Raw genomic sequence first — 10,848 nt, 5'->3', positions numbered from 1 at the left:
CTTTCACCGGCTTGTGGGCACATGAGGATGAAGAGCAGTCTGGATTTCGGGAGCCTTTGGCTGGAGAGCGACCCAAAGTTGGGCTGTTTTCTGCTGGACAGGTGGGTGCTAAATACTGGCGGTTAGCTTGTGCTAGCTCGCTATGCTGTCGGCTTTTCAGTTTAACCACGCTGTGTTCTCATTTAACTTCTAGTGTAGGAATAAAGCATCTATGGCCTCGCTTAATCCGTGGTCCACTAGTACTAAAACATCGTTGTTGGCATCCTGATGGCTTTATTGTTAAATCGGGGCCTGCTAGGCCTTAAGTCGGCCTGCTTTCAAGCAAGAAGGCCTGGTTCAAGTCTGGCCCTTGGGTCTTCAGCCACAGGCATTTCCTTGTTCTGTGGCCCCATTTTACCTGTATGTCCATTGGTTCAGGGGCAGAATGCCCTGAAGTTAAACTAATTTAAGTGGCCGTTTAGCCAAATGGGGTAATGGATGCCAGGGAACATCATTCATTGTCAGACTATCTTTATTGAAGGTAATCATTATTTTTGCTTCTGCAGGATGGACATCACCATGGCATGTCAAGGACATAGTGAATCACTTTTATCATGTTGCAAAGAAGTGATGACCCATCTGCCTTCCAAGGTAAGAACAGGAAAAATACTAATTTTCTACATACAAAGTCATGCAGATTTTTTAATGTATATTTTTGTGTGATTGGGAAATTTTTAGCATGCAGATAAATGTATTTCTATATTTAAGGGCCTTTGGACCTCCTCCATGTTGCTGTCGAGCACGGTTGTCTTGCAGCCAGTCAGACAAAGACCTGGACTGAGAGAGGGAGTGGGACTCGCTGCATCCTCACTAACACTGTGACAAACAAATGGGGGCAGAAATGTCCCCAAGTACCTGCACTTCAGGTAAATATTGTTTATTTTAGTGATTGTTGTTGTTTGCAGATGGTATTGATGCAGGAGCCTAGTGTCTTTTTTGTAAGTAACGGGTACATTCTTATTTACAGCGTGTGGGACCAAAAATAATCCACTTAGCCCTTGAATACAGAAAGTAGATGCAACATTAGATTTTGTTTGTTGTTGCTGTTAGTTTTGTATGCTTAACACTCACAGTACTCTTTTATTTTTAAATGGAGGGCTGTTGAATTTCTGGTTAACAGCACTGTACCCTCTTGTTGCTTCTTCAGGATGGACATCGCCATGGCATGTCAAGGACATATTGAACCACTTCAGACATGTTGCAGAGAAGTGATGACCTCTCTGCGTTACATGGTATGTACTGGAAAATAACAATTTTCTATCCATGACAAAGTTATTTACAGATGTTTTTTTAATTTGTGTATGGTTGGGGCAGCTTTTTTGCATGCAGATAAACAAATTTCTATTTTTTTAGGAGCTTTGGACCTCAATCTTGTTGCTGTTGTGACCATCAGTGCCTTGCAGTTGGACAAAGACCTGGGCTGAGAGAGGGAGCAGATTGTTTTCTCTACTATTGTGGTATGACCAAGACTGACCCATACATTACTCCTGTATATGTGGAAGACTGTGGATATTCTGGTTGACAGCACTGTACCCTCTTGTTGCTTCTGCAGGATGGACATCATTGTGGCATGTGTCAGGGACAGTGAACCACTTTTATCATGTTGCAGAGACGTGATGGCCCATCTGCATTTCATGGTAAGAACAGGAAAATTGCATTCTTCTATCAAAGATATACAAAGTTATGCAGATTTTATTTATTTGTATTTTCATGTGGTTGGGGCTGATATTTAGCATACAAATATGCTTTTTTAATTTTAGGGCCTTTGGACCTCCTCTATGTTGCTGGGATGAGCATAACTGCCTTGCAGGGACCAGGATTACACCCTCACTAACACATGGGGGCTAAAGATGTCAAAGTACCTGAACTTCAGGTAAAATTTGTTTAAATTAGTGATTGTTGTTTGCAGATGGTATTGTGCAGGAGCCCACAGTCTGTTTGTTGTTTGTTTGAAGTAACAGGTGAATCAACCAAATCATAAATAGATGCTACATTAGATTTCAGATTGTATGTTGATGTTGCTCAAGGCTAGTCCATACAGTAGTCTTGTGTAAATGGAAGTCTGCTGATTTTTCTGGTTAACAGCACTGAACCCTCTTGTTGCTTCTATAGGATTGTCATCACCATGGCATGTCTAGGACATGGTGAACCACTTTTGTGTTGTTGCAGAGACGTGATGACCCATCTGAATTCCAAGGTAAGAACAGAGTAAATGGCAGTTTTCTTTCTGTTACATAAAAAGTTATGGAGACTTGTTTTTAATTTATCTTTATTTTGTGTTGTTGGGACTGATTTATAAAAATGAGCAACTGAATTTGAGAAATGTACCTTTCTTTATACTAGGAGGAAACAAAATAAAGGGTTCGTGTGCAGTAATCCTTTACTGTTATAGTAAGAGATTAATGATTAAGTTATGTTGTGTTTTGCAGAGTTAAGACCATTGACACAGAGAGGGAGACGGCCCTTTTAAATCTGTGAACACATGAATGAAGAAAAGCAACAACCTTGATAAGAAGTGACTTCAAAAACAACCTTGACATGCGTTCATGCTGTCCAGAGTTCCCTGCAGTGCTGCATTCCTTCTCATCACAGTGACACATTTTGGGAATTATCCCTAAATGCTTTCCTGGAGTTCCACTGCCAGAGCTGCATGGAACTGGAGCCAAAACTTCCCATGCCAATGGGTCCTTCAGCTCAGAGGAGGAGGAAGAGACACCAAGGATGGTGGAGAGGCCTTTGTTCAAGCCGAGGTCTGGAAATCATTCCCCTCCTCGCCCACATACAGGCTCTGGATGATAGAACGAATGATGGTAAGTGCCGGGACTGACTTTCACACTATATATGTGCTCTGTTTTGTGCACTAAGCTGTGACGTTGTCTGCTTGATAAATAAATATTGTAATCCTTGATGTGCCCCGTCTCTTAAACTAAATATAAATTATGCCCATTGTAAGCATGTTCTCTCTTTTAAATCTGACGAAGAGCTGCAGTATCTACAACTACACAGCTGCTTATATCCCTCCTACAGTTAACTTCTTGGCAAAGCTATTTAAAAACAAGTCTGGGCTAAGATAGTTGGCCCATGCCCAACTGTAAATAACTGAAATATTGTAAAACTCTCAGAAAAGATCATAGTATGTAATTTTCTCTTTTACACTGGGTAAATCAGACCACAAGGCTCTCCTGCTGCTACAGAGGTACTAGGCTTGGGCGGTATCCACTTTTTAGCACGTCATACCCTCCCCAAATTTTACAGGGGTATACGGTATTACTGATGATAAACTTCATCTACATTTCCCAGAAAATGGCTTAAGAAAAGTTAAGTTACGTTTTCAAAATCTGTTGTTGGGGTTAATTCACCTGTTATTCTACGACCTCTCTTGTCAAACATCAACTTCTATCATTGTTCAGTTTGTGAATTTATGATAAAACTCTGAAGTTCCTGCACTGGTTCTGATCAGGAATTAATGACGTTATCAAACTTACTCGCGCACATCAGCTCTTTTAAAAATCAGATTGTAGGTGGAAATAAATAAAGACAGTGTATATTTAAAGGTGATTTAACAAAAGATTATAACACTGAAGCAGAAACAGAGAGGAAGGGAAAGAAGCAAAACGGATGAGCTGCTGTGTGTGAGGGAAGGGGAGATGTGCAGGGGTGTGTAAGGGGGGCAAGATCATCTGGTTTATATTTTTTATTTTGAGGTAAAGACCCCAATAGAGAGCTAATAAAGTGGTGTCCACTTTAGGCAGATGGAAATTATAGATATCCTTATTATTGCAACAAGGAATATGATCATTAAAATAAATGATAATTTTATTATCATTGCGTTTTTTTATATGCTACTAACTTGGGCTAAATTTCAAAGACTTTCTATTTCTCATTATTGTAGAAATATATCCTTTAGTTATTCTACTTTTTAGTTATGGTACTTTTGAGTTTTGTTCAGTGGGTATGTTTGGGCGATAATGGAGGGCCTCATGTCAGAGTGCTTAGGGCCTTTGGCCAGGGGCGGTCCTGGGTCAAACTGTCCTTCAGTGAGTAGAGTATCTCATAATCACTGTATCATGATACCATCAGTATCATGGAGAAAGTTGTATAGTAGTGGGGAATGAACTAAAGTCCTAATTGTTTTGATTATTCTTGTTTCACTAAGGGCTGCGAAGTGTCCTCCTTTTTGGTGCTGTTGAAATGGCCACCCTAGTTACAGCTGGTGTTTGGCGTTAGCTAATGGCTGTGTGATACGGTGACTTTCAGCTGAACATGTCCGTGGTTGTGGTGTTTGTACATGTTATTTTGATGAATATTAACATGTTCTCATTCTTCTTGTTCCTATGAATTGACAGACTACACCATTTTGGCACATTACTGCCCGCTACAGTCTGTAATCGTAACTGCTATTAAGGGGTGTCCCATTTCTAAGTCATGAGATGGCCCTTACACTTGGTTTTGAGAGGCGAGTTAAGACTGAGGGTTGAGCTTGAGGGTTAAGGGGAGAATTGGGATTGGGCCTAAATGTTGACGCTGCCAGAGATGATTCGTTCTTTACTGAGATTAGTGAGTGTTCCCTTTTGTTGAAAGAGTTACTCCTAATATTTTGACCCTCTGATGCATGTGAGTTGGGTTGGCAAATATCACAAATTCAATATTTTTTAATCCTTCATATCGGTATCAGCCCCCAAAAATCCATATCGGTCTAACCTTAATTTAGAGTTAACACAGACAACATCAAAACGATTTGGTTATGCGTCATATCTCCAAATTGACTGAATAGTAGATCATGTGGAGGCACAGCTGTGAGACAGAGAGTGCCTGAGGAAAATCGGACTGTAAGGGGCAGTTTGCATCTTCTTTGAAGGATTTAAACATCTTGTGTACAAACCAAGTTAGTCATGCATGGGCTCCCATTACTGCTAACAACAAGGACTTTAACACACTGTTGTCTCTTTTTCATGATTGTGCAAAGCTAAAATCACGTATGACAAATGGCATTGAGAAAAGGCTTAACCTGTAGCAGCAGCTCTAGACGTGAAAAGTTGTCCATGCAAAAAAACCCCAAATTATTTGCTTATGATAAGCTGTGCAATTTATCTAATTTTTAGCAAAGAAGGTGAAGTTTTAAACTTTGAAACTATCATTAAAACTTACGTAAATGAATGAAATTAAATGCAAAACATCTGCAGGTGTATTTGAGATACGCTGATCCTGTTTTTTCATTTTTTTAGCACTCTGTCACATGAAGTCCATCACACATCAGCAATGAAGAACCTTGTGCTGTGAACCTGGATGAAATATCAGGTTAGTGGTTACACTGAACTTCAAGATATTTGTATTAACACTGGAATGTTTTCTTTATTCTAAAATGATTTTTTTTATTTTACCCTTATTAGGTTCTTTTTGAAGAGGATGGAGTGGTGATCTATGATGTTGACACACTCAGATCAGTAAGCGTCCTCTGGATGTGTAGTGCTTCTTTGATAACACTACACTCAAAAAAACAAGACAAAAGGGAAACCACTCTGGCCAGGAGGATGCTGCCTCCTGCATGAATATCTATGGCATGACTGCCTGGACTAAGAGGGCATGGTTCCTTCTTTTTAACAAGGCCAGACGTCCACTCTAATTGCCCAGCAGGCCAAATGTACTGTTGCAGTAACTGTGTGCACTTAGAAAAAGTAAGTAGCATTAAAAATGGCAGCATAAACTGGGCATGCAGTTTTGTTAAGCCCTTTAAAAGTTATGTCACATTAATAGAATATCTGGGGGATATTAGAGTTCAGTAAGTGGGTAGAAATTGGTAGCAGAGACAGAAAAATGCTTCATTCAAACATTCCTCCATGTAGGCCACCCAAATGGGAAAACCCTAGACATTTATACAGTCCACATGGTTCCTTGGCTCACAAAAGGCTCTGTCTTTACAAGGGCAAATTTTAATAACCAGTATTAAAGAGTACATGAAATCAAGTCCTTTGTCTAATAATCTAAAAAATAAATCACTTTAATCAATTTCATAATAAAAAAAAGAGAACACTGTATACAAAATGAAATTTCCTTAAAAATTGCAGAAACTGCTGGTGAGGTTGAAGTGGAAATTTGGTGGGTGTGGCACCATCAGTAGGGCCCGTCCAGGCTGCCACAGGATGGCCGGGACCAAAAAATTGGTGCTGCCTGTTGTGCCTTCGGCCATATTCAGCTTGGAGGCCAGGGCTAAGCCTGTACCTCGCACCGCTGTGTGACCGCGGCGATCACAGAAGGCAGCACACTGCCGAGGCTTCATCAGCTGCTTCCTGTCTTCTGTGTCCTCAGTCCGTTTCACAGCCTGGGCAGCTGCAACTGTAGACACCTAGGTGGTCTGAGCCAGGGCGTAGAGTTCCTGGCGTCATTTTTGTCCTGACTCGACCTGTGGCATGGTTATCCACTGCACTGTCACAACCACAAGACACAAACGTGTTGGATGACGTGATGTTTGATTTGTGCCAGTCATTGAGTGGCCACAGTTAGGTTTGACTGTACCTTAGTGATTGTGTAGTCAGGTGTTTAGGTATCTACCTGTGGAAGGCTGACTTCCTGGGTACAGTGAAAGAAACATCTCAGACTGACTTGTGATCATCTGCTCCCTGGTTAGTTTTCATTTACATTCAGGGTTGGGGTGAGAGAAGCATCTGCACTGATCATTAGCTGTCTGTCTGTGGGTTATCCTGAAGGGTCTTGTCACACCCATTGTCCCTGTGCATGGTGCTTTACAGGACCAGTGAGGCTTGGGGTGTAGAGTCTTGAGTCTAGGTGTATTGTGACTGCAGAAAACACCTTGGTGTCCTGACAGCTCAGAATCCCGAAACCATATAATTGTGTACCTTTTACACAAACCCCTGAGCTCTCGGTGCATCATGGTTCTGTGGTTGCTGTATGCTAAGATGCAGGACTCTCCCTTAAGCCTCACAGGCCTTGTGGACACCAGGCATGGTGATTTGGGTTTGAGAAGACTCCTCAGGACAACCTGTGGATGGATGGCTGACTGATTAGTGTGCATGGTTCTTTCATTCTGACCCTTGAATGTGAATGAGACTACCAGGTTGTGGTTGATCACATCTTTGCCAGAGATGGGTCTTTTCACGGTGCACAGGAACTCAAATTTTCACAGGTGGAATGTTTGTTTGTTGGGATCTTGTGTGATCCAGTGGGACAGGTGTAGTCAGCTGTTTCAGTCATGTCACAGGTTAGGTGATAGAGTCTTTTCCCAGGGGAAGTAGCACAGGGTGTAGTGTTGGCACGTTAGTGCCTGACTGTTAGAGTAGCATCTTGTGCCCTTTGCATGCAGCATCTGTGGGTAGTGTCTGGTTGTCCTGCCGGCTCAGGGGTTTGTTAGAGGTACACCTTTATAAGGTTTCGGGATTCTGAGCCTGTGGGATGACCAGATGCCACCTGCACCTGCCGTTTTCAAAGCAGCAAGATGGTGAGATAAAGGCTTTACTGGCCTACAGAGCTCCTAGTCTAGGGTTTTAGGAGGAGAGGCATTTCTTGCTATGACATGCCTCTCCTCTTGGTTTGTCTGATGGTGAGTTTATATTTGTGTGAAGTGTTCGGCTGCAGTTTCTAGACAGATGAATACCCTGCTGGGTATGAACCTTAGGGGTTTATGTTTGTTTCTGTGCTGGTCATTGAGTGGCCATAGCTAACACAGTGTTAAAAATTAGGGTAGTTTGTCATCGTAACTGGTAGATCACCCGAGTGAAAGGTTAGCAGATAACTTAGTAGTTGTGTAGTCAGGTGTTTAGATGTATGCTTTGGACACTCGGGTGAAGGGTGGAGCAGAGCTGTCTACCTGTGGAAAGGTTGACTTCCTGGGCACAGTGAAAGAAACATCTCAGACTGACTTGTGATCATCTGCTCCCTGGTTAGTTTTCATTTACATTCAGGGTTGGGGTGAGAGAAGCATCTGCACTGATCATTAGCTGTCTGTCTGTGGGTTATCCTGAAGGGTCTTGTCACACCCATTGTCCCTGTGCATGGTGCTTTACAGGACCAGTGAGGCTTGAGGTGTAGAGTCTTGAGTCTAGGTGTATTGTGACTGCAGAAAATGCCTTGGTGTCCTGACAGCTCAGAATCCCGAAACCATATAATTGTGTACCTTTTACACAAACCCCTGAGCTCTCGGTGCATCATGGTTCTGTGGTTGCTGTATGCTAAGATGCAGGACTCTCCCTTAAGCCTCACAGGCCTTGTGGACACCAGGCATGGTGATTTGGATTTGAGAAAACTCTTCAGGACAACCTGTAGATGGATGGCTGACTGATTAGTGTGCATGGTTCTCTTATTCTGACCCTTGAATGTGAATGAGACTACCAGGTTGTGGTTGATCACATCTTTGCCAGAGATGGATCTTTTCACGGTGCACAGGAACTCAAATTTTCACAGGTGGAATGTGCCTGTTCCCAGCTCCTTGTTGTCTTTCTGATTTTATTGTTTGGTATATGATCCATTAGGACATGTTTGTTCAGTCGTTTCACAGCTAGGTGATAGGGTGCTTCTGATAGACATGGTTTTTGGCAGTGAGCATAGACTGTCTGACATCTCACTGCCTGTATTGGCAGAGATGGCAAGTTGTTAGCGTAGCATCTTGTGCCCCTTGCATGCAGCATTTGTGGGTAGTGTCTGGTTGTCCTGCTGGCTCAGGGGTTTGTTAGAGGTACACCTTTATAAGGTTTCGGGATTCTGAGCCTGTGGGATGACTAGATGCCACCTGCACCTGCCGTTTTCAAAGCAGCAAGATGGTTAGATAAAGGCTTTACTGGCCTTGCAAGACAGTGTTGGTGTAGATTAAAACTTGTTTGACTTTAAGGTTTTGTAAGCATTATTGGATTTGAGGGAGGAAGTTTAGTTGAAACTGCAGCCCCACAATGCCTTTGTGTTTTGTGTGTCTGACAAGTCCACCGGTGATCGTGTGATAGGCCTGGACTTGGCGAATCTGAGGCCAGTAACTGTGTCATGGTGAAGACCTCCTAGGGGTCTGTGCTCTGCACTGTTCAGGTTGTGTGATGGTCTGACAGCATTCTATTACAGACAGCACATTTCCAACATTTCATTTCTGTTTAATTCCATCTCTGGCTGTTTCCTGGCATCTGGAAGCCACATTGTTGCTGATATTAACCTCGGGGTGGTGTTGCCTCTAGTGATCGTTAACGCGCTCCTCAGCAGCTCGACGTACAGGTGTAGCCCTGACCTCTCTGCTGGATGTGGCCAAAGGCTCTACAGGCAGCAACAATGGGGTCTCGGTCCTCCTGTTGCAGCCTGGACTGGACGACACGGGGTGCCACATCCACAACCTCACCAGCAGCTTCTGCCAAGGAAGCTGGGGCCATTACTAAAATGGCCCCAGCTTCCTCGACTGGACGGCCCAGGTAGCTGGGGGCTGTTACTAAACTGGCCCCCAGCTACCTCGGCCAGGGGGCCAAGGAGGCCGGAGGGCCTTCTACCAAAAAGGCCCCCAGCTACCTGGGCAGGGGGCCAAGGAGGCTGGAGGGCCTTCTACTAAAATGGCCCCTAGCTTTCTTGGCTTGAGGGCCATCTACTTTATTGGCTAAAGGCTTTAGCCGTTCCCTATGTAAGAGCTCCTAGAAAGGGTTGGCCTTAACCTCACGGCCTTCCATTTACTCAGGATTTAAAGAACTGGTGCTGAACTACTGGTTGACAAAAAGATCGAGTGGTACAGTCAGCACACAGTATATTAGCTGCCTTTAAAACACAATGCTACTTTGATTATACAAGGAATGAGTGAATTCCACCACATGGGTTCACTTTCAGTGTGCACACAGTGAAACGCAGCATGTCTTGTTTGCTTGGCCTTGCATAGCAGTGCCATCTCATCGAATTATGTCTGTTTTTTCACAATGAAACCTCACAAGTGCCAGCTCGCCAGTGTGCTTGATATCTGCTACTACTATATCTCTACGTCTGCCTGAACAAATGTCTTAAGACTGCTCAGTGTTGGGAAAAAGTATCACACTCGTACTGTATAGACTCGTGTCTTTAACAGTTAACCACACTATTCCTGAAGAAGGGGCAAAACAGGATTTAATTACTAATTTTGTCAAAACTGTTAGGCCCGTTTTTGTTAAGATTTATCTTTATTTTCATTAATTCCTAGTTTTGTTTTTTTTTACTGGATTTACAGTTGGTTGTTGGACAAAAGTTAGATGAAATCACAGTATGGCCCACTGCAGTTATTAAATTGCAAAAGGTGCAGTTTTTATTCAACCTGAATGTGTCAAAATACCGTTTTAATACACATCATGCAAGCATTCAAGTTTCAGTTGTTATAGGATCATTTTTACAAATCTGTTTGTACTTCTTTTAAAAATATATATTTATATATAATTTACATAAAAACAATCGTTCCCTTCAGTACAAAAAATAATCAAATTTGCAGTACAAGTCAAAATAAATATAAGTTGGTTATTTTTTCAGAATTTTTCAGCCCCCGTGTTATCTACCCAATATGGTATTTGTTATCATTTCTATCATTTTTTGCTATTTTTTATAAACACACACGAGGACTGATTTTAAAATCCGATATTAAATGGCAATCAAAATTTTTGGAAAAACTCGCAATTGAATAATTTGGCACCAAACTAGGGCTGAAGGATTTGGGAAAATCTATCGTAATATATAGTGTCTTCTATGGATAATGTAGAGTTTTACTACCTTGATAATTTTTTTTTAATATCTTCTAAATTTTTCCAATTTAGTCCTACTGCCTTGTTATCTTGTCACAGTTTCATAATGGCATTTCCTCAATTTAACTTTCTCTTT

General features: G+C 42.1%; 2 long non-coding RNA genes across 2 annotated transcripts; both read left to right on the top strand.

Moving 5' to 3' along the window:
• The first annotated feature begins 547 nt into the window (after positions 1–547).
• LOC121505826 lies at positions 548–1,893 on the top strand. The gene is made up of 6 exons (XR_005991586.1): positions 548–630; positions 748–905; positions 1,187–1,271; positions 1,393–1,496; positions 1,592–1,676; positions 1,800–1,893. It is a non-coding gene; the product is annotated as an uncharacterized LOC121505826 (long non-coding RNA).
• A 694-nt stretch (positions 1,894–2,587) lies between these two features.
• On the top strand, positions 2,588–6,067 carry LOC121505573. The gene is made up of 3 exons (XR_005991571.1): positions 2,588–2,849; positions 5,265–5,337; positions 5,430–6,067. It is a non-coding gene; the product is annotated as an uncharacterized LOC121505573 (long non-coding RNA).
• Positions 6,068–10,848: the final 4,781 nt, after the last annotated feature.

Source organism: Cheilinus undulatus, linkage group 23 (genome assembly GCF_018320785.1).
Source record: "Cheilinus undulatus linkage group 23, ASM1832078v1, whole genome shotgun sequence".
NCBI lineage: Eukaryota > Metazoa > Chordata > Actinopteri > Labriformes > Labridae > Cheilinus > Cheilinus undulatus.
The sequence above is the reverse complement of the archived record's forward strand: the minus strand, read 5'-3'. Positions and strand labels throughout refer to the sequence as shown.